The sequence below is a fragment of the Callithrix jacchus genome, chromosome 16 (assembly GCF_049354715.1).
Source record: "Callithrix jacchus isolate 240 chromosome 16, calJac240_pri, whole genome shotgun sequence".
In the NCBI taxonomy this organism is placed as follows: Eukaryota; Metazoa; Chordata; class Mammalia; order Primates; family Cebidae; genus Callithrix; species Callithrix jacchus.
The window spans coordinates 19,456,614-19,473,773 of NC_133517.1; the positions used below are offsets into that span (position 1 = coordinate 19,456,614).

General features: G+C 37.7%; 1 long non-coding RNA gene across 2 annotated transcripts in view; it reads left to right on the forward strand.

Annotated features, from left to right (window-relative positions):
• Positions 1-1,003: 1,003 nt before the first annotated feature.
• The window catches only part of LOC108588634 (uncharacterized), a 123,447-nt gene continuing 107,290 nt past the window's right edge, over positions 1,004-17,160 (forward strand). For both annotated transcript variants that reach the window (XR_013528259.1, XR_013528260.1), the window contains exon 1: positions 1,004-1,156. This is a non-coding gene — a long non-coding RNA (uncharacterized LOC108588634). The remainder of the gene's footprint in view (positions 1,157-17,160) is intronic.

Consider the following 17,160-nt stretch of genomic DNA (forward strand, 5'->3'; position numbering starts at 1 on the left):
ATAAATTGCATGAGGTCAGGAATTCATTCTCCGGTTGCTTACTTTATTTCCAGAGCCTGGTAGACTTCATCCATTTATTCATTCACAATACACACTCATCAAGTGCCTACAATGCATTGCAGTTTCACCCTGGGATAGCTGTAGGAAGGTTGTCTAGCTGACTGGAGGAGAAGAGCCCATGTGGAAGAGGACCAAACAACCCTAGCTGACGGCCAGCACCTGAGTGAAGCCAGAATCTAATAGTCTGCCAACTATTCTAGATGAATGAAGCCACGAAAATGATCCCTAGCGAAGGCTTGAGAGAGGCCGCCCAACGGACCCACAGAATCATGCGAAATAATAAATTGTTGCTTCTTTAGGCACATGACTTAAAAGATGACATAAATTTAAAGATTAATAAATCAATATCTTTCCCTTTAAGAAGTACATAATCTACTGGGAAAGACATATCACATACAGTAATAATTCCCGAGTTTTGTTTGAGTAGATTATGGATACATTTGTAAAACCTTTTTCCTGGAGTTGTGAGTAATTCTTTGCAGCTAGGAAAAAGATATCTAACAAAAATAAAATGAAGACAGAAAGACCTTGAAAAAATCACATTTGGACTAATACACATGAAATATTGGAAACAAGGGGAGATACACATACATAAACCTAGGAAATTGGAGCCATTTATTTCATGAATTATTTGGGAAGGAAGTATGAATTTAGTACTGTCCTCACCATCTCAGTTTTCCTCTATGGATACATGCAGGAAGAATATATTTACAGTGGGTTCTATACAGATATTACATATATTTCATATACAAGCTCTGACAGACTCAATTCAGTGTGAAGAGTAATCTTTCAGATACTTTTCATTGCATTTATATTATAAACTCCATTTGGTGGGTGAATATCACTGTAAGCCTCAGCATTCATATGCTAATGTTATAAGTTGGAGTTGTCAAGAGAATTATGCACAGGCTTGAGTACATGTGTATGTGACTGAGTGATATTTGTGTTTGCCAAAGCAGCATGTGCTCCTAAAGGGAGAGTGTGTCTTATCTTACTAGCTGTCTGGTCTCAGTTTCTCTCTCTAATGTGCCAGGAAGAAAATGTCTTCATCACTGAATATTTTGGTGATGCACAGATTCCAGGATGCCTTCCAGTGGTATGAGACATCTGTTTGTGTGTGTGTATGTGTGTGTGTGTGTGTGTGTGTGTGTGTGTGTGTGTGTGTGCTGTGTGCTGTGTATGCCTATGAATGCCTATGGGTGTGTGGGCATATGTGTGTGTACATATATTTATTAGGAATAGGGCATTGGGATGCTTTTTGCTTTTGCATTCTCATGATTTCATGCTCTATTTGTAAACATTCTTTCAGATTTGAACTCTTTTGGCTGAATGATATTTGCGAGACAATTTAACATTCCACAGATGAAGGAAAATGTTCTGGGATTTCACTCTTAATACTTAAATTGATCCTATGTTTCTATAAGAATAATAACCTTATTTAATAAAGCCCTTTCTGTATATCTTAAATTTTAATATTCTTAACAACAAGAATAAGCAGAAGGATGGATTTTAGCATAATTGGAAGGTAGAGTTTGAGCAGTGAGAACATAGAAGAGGGTCGGGGGAAGGTCAGTTCATGTGAGATTAGAAATGCTCTACTAAAGTCTTGGATGTTATTCTCTGGGCAGTGGGCTGTCACTGATGGATTATTAGCTAAGAGGTAACATGATTGCATTCAGGATTTTGGAAGGTTTACTCAGATAGGATTGTAAAGGAAAGTACTATCTGAATGAAAGTGGCTGCTTTTTCTCACCAAGCCAAATGAGACATTTTATCTACAATCATGTATTTCTGAGCAAGTCCTTTAAAAACTAGAATGTGGAGCAGTGTTTCTTAAAGTGAGATTCTGGGTCTACCTGCATCAGAATTACCCATGGGATGCTGGCTGAAGAGGCTAATTTCCAGTTTCTATCTTAGACCTACTGAATTAATATCTTTGCAGATTGTTAATATTTCATTCTTTGTTCAAATTGCTCTCTTGCCCAGAACATTCTCTCATCCTTTTTCTCCATCCATTAGGCTGAACATGTACCCATTTTTTTTTTTAAACCTAGCTACAGTCTTACTTCCTTCAGGGAGTCAGTCTGAAATCCTGGTAGAATTGACCATGTTCTCCATTGTGCTCCTACTGCTTCTTTTAATTATTTCTACAAAGAGTCTGTAGTGACATATTAAGGTATTTATTTGTTCACATTTGTATTCTTCCCACGAGATATTTCAGGGAACAGTGATGATGACATATGTCTTTGTTTCTCCTAAGCTTAAATGCTGCATAAACACAGTTGAATGAATGTATGAATAAATGAAGATTTCTTGGTCTTATCTATACCTCTAATCTTTCTCAGGCTAATTGTGTTTAATTTGACAAGTGTTTATACGATGCCTATTTTAATTCTGTGCTTACTGCTAGTGGAAGATGGTTTCTACTTGGTTCACCGTAGCACATCCAGTTGAAAATAATATGCTGGAGATGTATGCCACTGTGCTATGGACATTTTCCAGGTGAAGAGATCAACTTCAGCTCATGATAGCTCAGATGGCTAGGTGTGAAGGATTTGGGATTTCTAAATGGACCTTGAGGTTCCAATGAAATTTGAAAAGGATGGGGGGGCCACAGTGGCTCTGGCCAGTTGTCCTGGAGCTTGAGGAGGCAAGGCCATGAGTTCAAGGCCAACCTGATCAACGTTACATGCTCTCATTGATTGACAAACAAACAGAAATTTGAAAAGGGGAGGAGAGACCATGCCAGTCATAGTTCACAATAAAAATGGAAGGTAAAAAAAAGATTAGTAAATTGAAAAGAGTGACAGTATACAAGTAGGAAGAATAAATAGACAATTCTTGAAAGAAAATAAATGGAATTTCTGGCAACATATAAGAAAATAATTTTATTTAACAAATGGAACAAATGGATGGAAACAGTGGGAAGCAAAAAAAGCAAATGAAAATATTTAAAGCCATGGATTTACCTAAATGGCCTTGGAACATCTGTAAAGAATGAAGCTGTATGTGACATGACATGGACACAATGGATGAAGTCACTGTGCCTGTTTTCGATTTTTCTTACGATTAATTGTGACTTCAAAATGAATCTGAATTATGCAGCCCTGCCCCACTGGTACAAACAGGTCCTTCAGGTTATACCAGAGCTTGTAGTTCCGGGATTCCTCAGCAGGGCAGCTCTGTGGGGAGCTGGCATAGTTATCTTGTAATGCAAACAAGCTAACTGGACACCTTAGGAGCTGTTCTGAAGGTAGAGTGATGCCTAGTCTAGGTTCCAGTCACAGATCTTCACATATGGCCAAATTTCTGCTTATGAGTTTTTGGGAAGTGCAGTACTTTTATCAATTGTATTTAAATTTCTTAATCTGTGAACAGCGTTTGGTGATAGCCTTCTGTTGGCCTTTGCCAATGAGAACTTTGACTCCAAAAGTGAGTCAAGAATGAGGTCTTTTTTTTTCCCTGGGTAGCCTCTTCTGTGACTTTGGTCTCTCCAGGTTTGTAATGGCAGCACCATCTGGTATATGAAGCAGTCTGGGACCTTCTGCTTATGTGTTTCCAAAGAGGAGACATAAAGTCAATGGATACCAAAGGGCAGAAGAATTGTGCAGAGAAGCAAATGCTAAGGCAGGTGCACTTGGCTGGTTGATGCCTAAAACTCAAAGAAAGTTGAACTGTGCCTCACTAAGATATCACAATGAAAATTACATATATATTTTTAGAGAAAGAAGTATTGAGCAAACAAGGCTTAAGGTTTGTGATTTATGGTACTAGATAAATAAGAACTAAATTGTCAGGACAACTTACAGGATTTCTGTCTTGTGAAAGTTCTCAAAGATTCATTATATTTCATTTCTCCGTGATGGCTGACTCCATAAATTCTGGGCAAAAGCAAGAGGATAAAGACCCACACCTGTAGTCTATGAGTTTTCTGCCTACTCTGAAGACTGTTGATTCTGACAGTTATAACTTGGAAGCTGCTATGAGTGTGGGTGTTGTTGTTTTCTTAATTAGGAGGGTATTCTTTCAGAATGGCCAGGTACAGATTTGATAGTGCCAGGGGCGAGGGTTCCAGCCTCACACTGCACCATTTGCAGAGTGAACTTCCTCCAATGACCTTCCTTAATATTTATTCTTCTCCAGAACTGGAATTTGGCTGACAAACTCCATGAATTACTACGTCTTTTTATTTGTGTGAAGCAGCGACAGGAAATTTATGGAATAGGAAGTGATAAATCAAAGACATGGAGCTGAATAAGAAATGGCTCTCTTAAACTTTTTTATTTGTTGATGCACTGGCAAAAAGTGAGCAGCCTAGGAAAGCGAAGACAGTAAAATATTTCTGAGTTCTTTCTAGAAACACACAACATAAATGTAATGCATTAAATTCATTTATGCTCCTAGAAGGCACAGTTTTTTTGAGTGCTGGAAAGAGAAGATGATTTGATACATGGGGAAAGAGTGCTAGAAGAAACTTTTAAAATATCTGCCACTGGAACACCATTTCAAACCTGTCATAAATAAGCGCAGGAAACAGGAAACTTCTGCCTTGACAATGTTTTTGGAAAAATGGGCCAACTAAACAAATATCATTTGAAGGCAGTAAGGAGCAAAATGCTCAGAAACACAATTTTATTTCCTTTTACAAATTCTTCCCTCAGAGTTTTTAGTCACTCACAAAACAGATGTCATTTTTGAAAATGCAGAATTGCAAAACACAAAAAAATCAGCATCCTTCAAGAATACTGTTGTGCTTTCTTCTTATTTGCTAGTAGAAAACATGTGTGTCTTGAATACCAATTATCTTTTCAGCTTAGTATTTTCTTGGAAGAACAAAAACTTTCTGGTACAGCTGCAGAGCACAAACAAAATGGTATCAGAGAAGAGCAACTAGCACCTTGGAACCAGCTGTTTTTGCTATTTTGTCATCATCTCTTTAACCCTCTGTGTCCTGAATAAGAGTGGGAATATATATCTGGAATATAGTTAGGGGTGTGTGTGTGTGTGTGTGTACACATGCATGCATGTGTGCCTGAAGCTTTCTCAGCTTACATCGTATACAGTGCAGTAGGAAGACAGACAAACCTGTACTCTCGATCCGGGTTTGCCACTTGTTAGTTGTGTGACATTGGGAATTATATTAAACTTTTCTAAGCTTCGCTTTTCTCACCTGTAAAATGACTGTAATGATGTAGACCTCACGGGGTTGTTATGAGGTTTAAGACAATGCATGTTAAAGTACTTAGCGTACCACGTGCTGAATAATACGTGCTCAATGGAGGCTAGCTGTTATGAGATTGCAATCTATTTGAGGTCAAGATCTTAATGTTGTGTCCTGCTTGAGGTTCCTATTACAGTGATTGGCACAAAAAATATTTGATATCCAGATAATTGTTCCTCAGAAGCACCCCATAAATATCTGAGCATCTACTGCATGTCAGCACTTTCACTGTGCCACGGTAATTTTCCAATAAACCTGTATAATTGTGTCATTATTGCAGTTTCCTATCTAGGAAACCAACATGCAGAGAGGCTTAAGAAATTGCTCAAGTTTAAGTCAATTAGTGGTAGAGGGGTGTTCATTTCCAAGTCTTCACATTTTAAGTCTAGCATTTTTTCCCAAAGAAATTTGCTAGAATGAAACAAAATAAAACAACGATAACAACAGGATAAAACTAAACCAATAGGGTTGAGGATATATTAGTGTAAATATTATGCACTCAGTGGAAAAGTCAGTCTGAAAAACCAGTGGAAGGCAGGTAGCCTCTGGGGCTCTGATTTAATCAAGAAGCCTCAGAGGTGCAGATGTTCAAATGGGAGATTTACTAGGATCTGGAGGTATGGAGCCAGAGAAAGCTTCCAATTGAAATTATAATTTCATCTTTCCAATCCACAGAAAGTGCATTAGCTATAATTTATGTTATTCTTAGCCAGGCTCATCGACACCTTTGATGTTTTGCAGGGGTCCATTAGCTTTCAGAAAAGAAAATTTACAGGGAGCTACATCACATGTGGAACACCTTTATTAACATGTTGTCAAGAACTATAAACTTTTTAAGAAAAGCAATTTTTATATAAAAGACTTTATTCCATACCTTTTACCTCCATTTATACTAAAAGAGTCTTTTAAAAAAGCAAAAGAGTAAAGTATAAAATAATACAATAAGGTATTGTTGTTTCCCCAGTGTGAATGGAATTGAAAAAAATGCTTTTTTTATAAGCGCCTTCAAAATAAAATTAAAGGGTAAGAACCTGCAAAGAATAAAAAACTATTTACTTCCCAGAAAGAGGAATATTTTTGTATGAAGTGTTGAGTACAGAAACAAGAGCGCCATGGTATTTCCCTCATTGCCTCTCTTCTCAGAAGGCATTTAAAAGTGTTTTAATCAACAGGATCAGGGCAGCTTACCTTGGAATTGAGTTCCCTGACACCATCCACGTGATGTTTGGAAGCTGAGGCTTCAATACCTCTGGGCTGCCTGAGATATGGCTGTCATGGCTGCATGATGAAGATAGTAACTGTGAGGAAGAGGAGGCTGGGCTGTCAGGGACAGTGTCTACCAGCATAACTGATGGGAAGGTCAGGGCTAGGCCAAAGCTGAGCTGGAGGAAAGCCCCAAAAGAACCCCCTGCACACCATAGGTTGGAATCACAGTCCTTTACACAATGGCCTCTTGCTCTAGGACATTTGTCTCCTAGATGTTTTCTCTGCCTACCCTCACGTATCCGAGGAAAGCAAAATGAATTTGTATTTATTTTCTTTTCTGTTTTGTTCCAACTAAGATGCTCAAAAGGTCTTACTTTTCTCCCTCTCTCTCTCCCCACTCCCTCTTTTTTTTTTAGGCAGGGTCTCACTCTGTCTCTCAGGCTGGAGGGCAGCAGTGGTGCAACCAATGCTCACTGCAACCTCAAACTCGTGGGCTCACCCCAGCCTCCCAAAGTGCTTGCATTACATACATGAGCCACTATGTTTGACCAGAAGAGCATACTTTCTGCTTTCTGATGCCTTTTTGGCAGGAAGCAGATATTTTAATTTTTCTAAAATTTGTACATTTGTTATCTTGGTATGCTCTGGGCCAAGCCACACCTTTTTGTGGGGTTAATGGTGGGAAGCCAAATTGGCTGGAGTTAAACCCCACTTTGACTTTCTCTTTTGGAATATTTTTCCAGATTATAATTGGTCTTAGGAAATGGAGGCCCATTGTAGATTTTGCCACTGATCTGGCTGCCCTAATATTGTGGTGGTTGGGAAGGTAGGGACTGATCACATTATGTGGGACAAATGTCAGGTATAATAGTCACAGGTGAGATTGGAAAATGAAGAGGTTCTTACTCCTCTCTCTGACTGCAGTGTCAGAAAGACATCACTTGTTAATGTTAAGGCTGCTCTTTATTCCAAAATTATTTTGGCCGGCCTATTGTACGGTGAATTTTCGCCATGAAACTACTGTTTAAAAAACGTTATATGGATATAAGCTCATTTCTCTTTTAAGGTGACTAATTACCTTTGTTTGGCCAAAACTAAAGTGTTTCCAGAGACATGGGATGTTCAATTTTATAACCAGGATTGTCTCAGACAAACAGGGGCATTTGGTCACTTTCTCTTAGGATGGCAGGGCATAGAGCATTGAACTGAATACGAGAAGCCCTGGAATTAAGCATTGGCTGTTTATCCGACCAGCTGTGTGGCCTTGGGTAACCTTTCAGAAATTCATTTTCCTCAGCTGCAAAATGAAAGTTCTGGCCTTATGGTCCATGGGGTTCCTTCCTGCTTCAATATTCCGTGATTTCAAGACTATTTACAGTGACTGCAAAGAAAGCGAAATTATAAATAGTTCATATAATGTCTTAAAAAGGGTGTTTCCAGCTTGCATAGAGACTCTGCCCACCCTAGCAATCTGGCAATGCCTCCATCTCTGATCCAAGCAGCCCGGTGCTACTGCATCCTCCTGCAGTCACCTCTAAGAGTTCAGAGCAAGGGACCTCAGCCTCCTGTGCCCCTCCGTGCCCTGCTCAATGGAACTTTCCTGTGAGCTGGGCCTGTTATTCCCTGAGTGGCCTGAGTTCAGACTGTTATCACCTCCCATTTGGACTGACTTAATTTCTGCTTTTATGTTTTTAATAGTAATATACTATCTTAATTATGTATTCTATAGTTTAAACTTTTCATTCATTAGATTAGCCTTTTCTATAACTCCCAATTAATTTGACCTATTGAGGCTTTACTATGTCTAACTATAAGTAAGACAAGTGGGTACACATTAAATTTGCACAAATATTCTCATTGTGGTAGAAAAATTACTGTTCTTCTTAGCCACAGTCTTACTTATACTTCTGTTATCAGCTCCAATTTGTAAGTTTAAAACAAACTCATTTGCCATTATCCATATCACAAATACCATGTTGGATTCTTACTTGACTTAAAATATTTAATTTCAATTTATACTTTGCATATTTTGAGGTAGCTTATACAATTAAATAATGTAAAACAGGATAATCAAGTATAAAATTAGAATACAGACTGTCTATAGCAATAGATGAAGGAAAATCACCTGACTCTTCAAGTACAATTATAATGATTAATAACAGCTAATAATAGCAACCAAGAGTATAAGAGTGCTTACTGTGCCCCGCACTGCTATTCACATGAACGATATCATTGTTTCCTAACAGTTACAGCACAAGGGAAACACCCTCATGTCTGATCAAAGAAAATACATACATTATTAGATTATTGGAGATTAACTTTTTCCAGAACTAAATTAAAGGTACACTTTGATTATGCGTATAATCTGTTAAAGCACATTAGATAACATGTGAAAACCTTTTTTTTTTCAATTATGGTTTTGCAAAAGGTGACACCAGTATTCAAAAAAGTTTTTGACCTATAAAAGCTTAGGCCATACCATAAAATTATAATTTATTAGAATATTGAATATATCATCAAGGGCTGAGCAACTTTCTTTTAGATGATCTGCATTAATATAGGGATGGAATTGAGTGAATGTCAAGTAGAGAGGTAGCATGCCCATTTAGATATTCTCTTCAATATCAGTTCTAAGTCAACCATTGTGAGGTTTCAGCTCACAGTTAGATCATGCTCACTTTCTTTGGGCAGGTGTTTGGTGCTTCTGTGGTTAAACTAGGACCAAATATTTGATGTTATAAATGTGTAGAAAGCAAACAGATATTTTTGTTTGGTTGCTTAAGTAGCCAGTTCTTATTTTCTCCTAGGCAGAGGTCCTGTGTACAACAGGGTTAGGGGCAGTGGAAATACCTGCAGTAACAGTAGTGGTTTTCCCAAAGAAAAGCTTTAAATCTCCCACACACTTGCACAGTTACTTGGCAGAGATCCTAGATTTCTGTATCATACAGGCTGAAGGAATTCATTTTAGCATGAAACAATCTTAAAGGCATTTGTTACCAACAGGCCATTTTGTCCAAGAAAGAAGTACATCTGACTAGCTGGACAGAATAAAATTAACTATAAAAAGCATTTCCTTATCTATTCAAAAGAACTGACGCACTGTGTATGGAGTAACTTAAAATTGATGCTGTTAATTGAAATACACTTAATTTGGGAAATGCCTTTCAATTTAATGAATTTGCTTTTATTCCTGAAAGTAACTCAGAAGTGGGTCAATTTTATGTGAGAATGAGAACACGTCAGCAGAATTTTTTTAAAAAAGAAGTATATTCTCTTGTATCGTATGTGCATGGGGGAGATGGCTAAGTGGGTGTTCAAACTATTTATTAATTATACCAAGTTGTTTGACATAAAATTAATAAGACAGAGAATCAGGACACAACCGTGGTTAACATTATTTATATGGGCATTTAGATGTGTTATGAGACTACTTTAATTGAATGTATTTTTATTTTATTTTTAATTTTTATTGCATTTTAGGTTTTGGGGTACATGTGAAGAACATGCAAGATAGTTGCATAGGTACACACGTGGCAGTGTGATTTGCTGCCTTCCTCCCCATCACCGATATCTGGCATTTCTTCCTATGCTATCTCTCCCCAACTCCCCACCCCCCACTGTCCCTCCCCTATTCCTCCCAACAGACCCCAGTGTGTAGTGCTCCCCTCCCTGTGTCCATGTGTTAATTGAATGTATTTTAACTTTAATATCAAGGTACAGTAGTCTCTAATATCTTGACAGTCCAAGATTTTGTATCCATTGGCATTATTGTTCCCAATAACAATTAAAAATTCCAAATAATTCTTATTATTTGCTGGGGATTGTGTTAAGACCCACACATAAATTCATTTGATCTTATGTTCCCTAAATGCAGAAGGTATGTCTTTTTATTATTATCCTCACTTTATGGGAGGAGAAACTGATGAGCAGAGAAATTAACACAGCTAGTACACAGAGAATACTGGATTCAGATCAGGGCAGCCTGACTCCAGAGTCTCTATGTTCATAACTGATATACAGTATTGCTTCAGTGATAGATTGGGGAATTCCATAAATGGTCTTAAATTGCTTTGATTTGATATTTTATGAAGATAAAACACCCTACAAAACTGATCACAGTGAGAAAATTATGCCTAAAATGTTCTTACTCCTAATAAAATTATTGCTTTTGGAAAAAAATGAGGTCCTAAAATTCGTTTAAAATTAATCTGCTATGTTATTTAGAAAAGAAAGTCTAGTAGTCTAATAGGCCTATTGTTTTAAATAAATAAAATATTTTTTGGAAGACAAGGCAAACTCTTATTTTACATTTTTCCTAAGAGAATTGGGCCTCTAGAGCTAATCAGAATCCATAATTTTGAAAAATTAGAGTTCACTTAAACTCTTAAGAGATTTCACGATAAGAGACCTTCTCCTGGGGCCATATTTCCTAATTTTTTTTTTTTTTTTTTTTGAGACCGGTCTCTCCAGTCACCCAGGCTATAGTGCAATGATGCAATCATATTTTACTCTGCAGCCTCCACTTCCCAGGCTCAAGCAATCCTTTCACCTCAATCTCTTGAATAGCTGGGACTACAGGTACACATCACCATGGCTGGCCAATTTTTTGTATTTTCATTTATTTTAGTAGAGATGGGATTTTACCATGTTGCCCAGGCTGGTCTCGAACTCCTGGGCTCAAGTGATCCATTGACCTCAGCCTCCCAAAGTGCTGCATTACAGGGAAAAGCCACCGTGCCTGACCCATATTTTTCAATATTAGTGGCTAATCAGACATTTTAAAGTAGTTGGAGTTCTAGGCTCCCAGGTAGGCCAATTTCTGGAACTTACAAAATGCAGAGATCATAATGGCTGAGGAAAGTGACTTGTCCAGTCATTGATAAGAAGATAGAGACAAGCACTTCCAGATTCCTTTCACACAAGTCATGCACTGTCTCAGAACCTGCACTTAGTTGCTCCTCACAGCTGAGCCCCAAAACTCCCATTGGGGTCAATTATAATTATTGCACTCCAAGAAGTTTTGTTAAAATAAATTGTTGGTAAAAGGCTCTTCTGGTGATATCAAATAAAATCTACATTTGCTAGGCTTTAGACAGTATTATACCAAAATATACACTGGCAAATTCTTTTACCCCCTCTCTCAAGTAATGGTATAATGAAGTTGATTTAAGCCAATCTATGATATATAGGAAATATTTCTCCCAAAAGACAGAGGAGTTAAGTACTATCAAGTCATGTAGAGTAGATTAACTTGAGTTGGAAAATTCTCACATGATTCAAACTTCATATTTTTGTTATAAACAAGACAATTTAAAATAAAATTGTTAGTAATATTTTATGCCATCAATAATTTTATTACCAAAACACTTTCTCTCTTGTCTACTCTCAACTTCCAAATGATTATATATAGATGTAAGTTCTGAGAGTCAGGTTAAGGCATTCTGATGGCCTAAGAGTTCAGAGTGATATTTATGAAACAGAAAGAAAGGCTATTTCATGTGCTGGAAATCAGAGACTGTTTGTACTATGGTACTGCAAGGAAGCTGCATATTTCCTTCCATTATTTTTTTGGAACAAGATCCATTAATTAATTAATTCAAAAATATATATTGAGTTTCTATGGTTTGCTGGGCACTTGACTTAGGATTTTCTGTTTCAAAATGCCATGGATGTAGAAGCAATTACTAGATGATAGCAAGATAATTAAAAATGTAAATTATTAGTTCTTCTGACATCAGTACTTGATTTGCATAAAGCACTTACTTCTCTGTGTTCAACTGCAAAAAGAATAATACATATTTGGCTACTTTTTTTTTCATCATTCCCAGCGTATTTGCTACTGGAAAAAAATCCAAGTATTAATAACTCAGTTTTTAAAATTCATAACTGAAGACAATAAAGTAGCATACCTGAAAAGTTCATAGATGTCATTCTAGTTTCTATTGTGGAAGGACCCAGATAAATATACAAATCTGGCTTTTTTTTTCCTACTTTAGTTTTTCATGTCAAGGTGATCTTTTGACATGTGTCGAAAAGCCTCTCAGACCTTTACAAAGTAGGTAGTATTTAAAAATGCCTCACAGAAGGATTATTGTATGTTAACTTACTGTTTTTGCATTTACTCAACGGAAATATATTGTGCTTCATTTTCTGTCAGGGTTGTCTTAGGCAAAAATCATAAAGCAATGGAAAGGTCTATTTTGGTTTTCAAGGGTTCACAATTCATTTGTTTATTAACGATGTGCCAGATACCTTACAATTGAGTTAAAAGTCAGACGTGAAAATGGACTTTCTTGATAAGTAATGATGAACTGCTGTAATAACAGAAGTAAGCAATGTTGATGTATTGCAAAATCATAGAAAAGGAATGCATCTACTTCTGAAATTATCAATGTGATAGAGAAGCAAATACTCACATTTCCAATCAAGTAGCCCAAACATTGGGGATAAATTGTTTGTGCCATAGCTCAATGCGGTTTTATTTTGATTAATTTTGGACTTTTGAATCTATATCATAAAGTTCTACTTAGAATAAGAAATAAAAGCAACGACAGTATCTGCTATTGGTTACTCTATTTTGTTCTCTGACATCAAGAACTTTGTGAGGGGAGTGTGTGAATATATAATGCAATGTCCATGTATTATGCTTTACAATTTTTGAAATCAAAGTACTCAATCAGCATTAATTACGAGATATTGTGTTATAATTTCCCAGTGTATGTACAATGGGCAGTCTTCTAAATTGTGTGCAATTTTCCTTTTCTTTTGAATTTCCACATGGAGCTTTCCCTATTATATATTAAATTGAGAGGCAGTTAGTTTCACATTCTAGGGATCCAAACATTAGATTTTTATATTTTCATGTGTTATGTGCAAAGTAACCCTACTTATGGAAAACTTGATCCTTGTTGTTCTCTCCATAGCACACATTTTCTTGGTCTCCAGTAGGAAAAAAAAAAAACTTGGAACTGTTCCTTTCGGTTTTATAAATCATATGTAGGGGATTCTAAACCACATTTAATTACACATGACAGAAAAGCTTCATGTGCTAATGTTCTTCTGGTTGACCCACCATGAATTCCTGCTAAAATTTTCATAAGCCTTGGAAACAATTCTCTAGAGTATCCCCCAGAGCATTTCCTGGACACTAGTGATGCAAGAGTTTACCATCCCATTGATGGTTGTCCCAGCGCACCCTGGGATGAATACTCCTGTTCCCTGAGAGCTGCTCATGGGCCACGATGCTACTATAAATGGCTGAAATGTGATGCAGCTTCCCCTATAACTTCCTCCAACTCAGCCTAATGGAGATTAAGATCCATTAAGAGCTCTTTGCTGCATGTGCAATTTCTATTGATCAGATTGACTCACTTCATTTTAGCCAATGATCCTATTACAAAAGCTGCCCCCTTCCAGTGTTTTACCGGCACAGGGAAACATGCAGATGCTCTGTACTGTAATAGGCAGTCCAGAAAAGGGCATAGGCTTGTGTTTTCCAGACCCTCCTAAACATCATCTGCAGGATGTAATTCTTAAAAGTGTTCATAAGTTATTATTATTTATGCTTTTGCTTCCGGTTGAGATATAGGTTAAGTCTATATAATTCATTTTAAAAATAAACATTTGATTGTGAACGTCAGATACAGACAAAGTGCAGCATGAACAACATTGTGGCTTTGAAATGAGGTTTCCCTGAACTGGAGACCTGTGAGGGAAGCATCTGGAGAGAGAAAATATTTTTTTATAATGACAGACTTATTAAATGAATAGTTATCTTTGTCTAAAAAAGGAGGTGTTAAATATGTGCCAGATGTTATTGTTTTCGTGGTCAATACTAAGAGGAATCATGGATTTAGAAAACGTGTAAGAAGTGGACCTTCTCGAAAGAGTTTATGGGAAAGGATAGAGTAGAGAAGTAGCCTGGAGAGTCCATGTAACCGTGCCTTTATCCTGAGTGAAGTTCTTTGCCTAATTACATGAATATATTACACGGGGTTAATGACTGGCATTTGCGAAACAGTTTGTATTTTTGAAGCATTTTTACATAGATTAATAAATTCAGCTGCCAGTTACTGAGCACCTATAAAAACTAAAATTTGACATGTTATGTCATTTAATCCCTTTAACAATGCTGAAAACTTTGCCTTATCACCATCTCCACTTTTTAGACAAAGCAATCATGACACAGAGAAGTCACATGACTTGGCCAAAGTCTTGACCTGGAAGTGGTACATCCTCGTTTCAAACTCAAGTCTGATGGCATCCAAAGGCCTCTTCTTCCCTCCCTCCCTTCCTTCCTCCCTTCCCTCTCTCCCTCCTTTCTTCCTTCCCTCCTTCCCACCTTCCTTCCTTTTCTCCTCCCCCTCCTCCCTCCCACCCTCTTTTCTCTCCCTCCCCTCTTCCCTTACTCCCTTCTTTTCTCCCTTCCCTCTCTCCTTTTTTTCTTCCCTCCTTTCCTCCTTCTACATTCCTCCCTTCCTTCCTTTCCTCCCTCCTTCCTTCCTTCCCTCCTTCCCTCCTTCCTTCCTTCCCTCCTTTCTTCCTTCCCTCCTTCCCTCCTTCCCTCCTTCCTTCCTTCCCTCCCTCCCTCCCTCCCTCCCTCCTTCCTTCCTTCCTTCCTTCCTTCCTTCCTTCCTTCCTTCCTTCCCTCCTTCCTTCCTTCCCTCCTTCCCTCCTTCCTTCCTTCCTTCCTTCCCTCCTTCCCTCCTTCCCTCTTTCCCTCCTTCCTTCCTTCCCTCCTTCCCTCCCTCCTTCCCTCCTTCCCTCACTCCTTCCCTCCTTCCCTCCCTCCTTCCCTCCTTCCTTCTTTCCCTCCTTCCCTCCTTCCCTCCTTCCCTCCCTCCCTCCCTCCCTCCCTCCCTCCCTCCTTCCCTCCTTCCCTCCTTCCCTCCTTCCCTCCTTCCTTCCTTCCTTCCTTCCTTCCTTCCTTCCTTCCTTTCTTCCTTCCTTCCTTCCCTCCTTCCCTCCTTCCTTCCTTCCTTCCTCACTTCACAATGTCTTAACTGGCTGGATTCTCTCAATAGCTTTGATCAATGGGTAAGGCATTAGTATTAACACTAAAGCTCGGTTGAAATAAAAAAAATCAGTCCTAGGTGGATGATGCCAGAATCAGGATTAGAGCCTGAGTTGCCTGCCATACAATCACCTTTTCATGCAATGTCACATTCAAAACTTAAATAGAGCTCTGGCATGTTTGTATGTCTTTTTATGTTATTCAGCACTTATGACAGTGGATTTTTGGAGGTAAAATTTATTACCAGTAACCAGAATTCTGATTTTAATTCTATTATTTTTATCACTATGACCCCTACCATAATCTTTGTAATGTAAGAGGCTGCGATATTTATTAGGCTACAACAGTGAGTAGTCATAGAACATTGCATTAGGTCCCAGTTACATGGAGAAAGTATGGAAAGCCCTTTACAGATGTAGTTTTTACTTACTTTGTGGCAGTAAGAATTCCTTGAATTGTTTTTCACTACCAGAAAACTCTGGATCTAAAGCTGAGGTGAGCTCTACAAGGTGATAGAGTACACAGTTATTAAATCTATACCAAATCCACACATTCAGTTTAGGAATCACTGTTGTCTGTTTTGTTTTGTTTTGTTTCTTTTGGTTGCATGTGTGTGCATCATGTTGGACTGCCTTAGAAGTCCAGTGAACTGATTTTGGAAGTCCAGTGAATGGTTCTTTGCTGGAAGAGCAATGCTTTCAATTACATAAAATGAGACAAGCATATGTTATGTTTTGTACAAGTATGTCTTAGTTTGGAGGTGAACTAGGACTACAACAGATGCTTTTTGTTAAAATCAACAAATAGAATTCGATTTTTCAACCAAAATTCTTTGAGAAACAAAAGAAAAAATGCAGTTCAGAATATTCTCAAGCAATAAGTAATGTAGTGATGATCAGATTCCAAGAACATTCTTATTGTAAAATATTCAGTGTGCCCAGATTCTAGCTTTTCATAGTTTAACTTCTTCATGGTGTTACCTACAGTATTTCTCACATAATAAAAAAAAAGTGCTTTAAAAGATGAAGGCGAGTGTAAGTTTTGCTTTATATATTTGAAATGTTGAGATGTTTCTTGGAGATGCACATCTCTTAGGATAACTGATGGCTAATCAAAAGAAGTAATGCTGTGGCTTGGGAGATAAGCCAGTATCATCAGCAAAGCATTTTTTTTCCTGGAAAAATGGTAAATTTCTTAGAGCTTTAAAAAAATGTGCCATTTATATTTACCAACTATAAGCAGAACATATTTTGCTTATTTCCTCATGTCTGCATAGTATTTCAAGATAGTTCCTAGAAGAATATGCATTTTTGAGACACTGTATTTAAGGTGCTTAGAATAGCTTCAACCGACTATGTCTCTTTTACTTGAGAGTGACGCCAAGAGATATACATTCTTTTACCTGGTATATGTTGAGAGAAAAGAAAACCTCAAAATGAAGAAATACCGTTCAGTGATGAAAGATTTATCGGCTTATGAATGTAAATGGTACCTGCGTTTTAGAAGACCAAAACATTAAGGGTGAAACCTGAAAGCAACTTTTGTCTCCACTGTTCCATTGAACTAGCAAGTTTGTTTCTTTCTTGCCCTTGGATGAAATCCTGTTAGCTTTTCTGGATTCTTTAGGGTAATAACAAGTCTTCTGGCAATTTCTAATTAC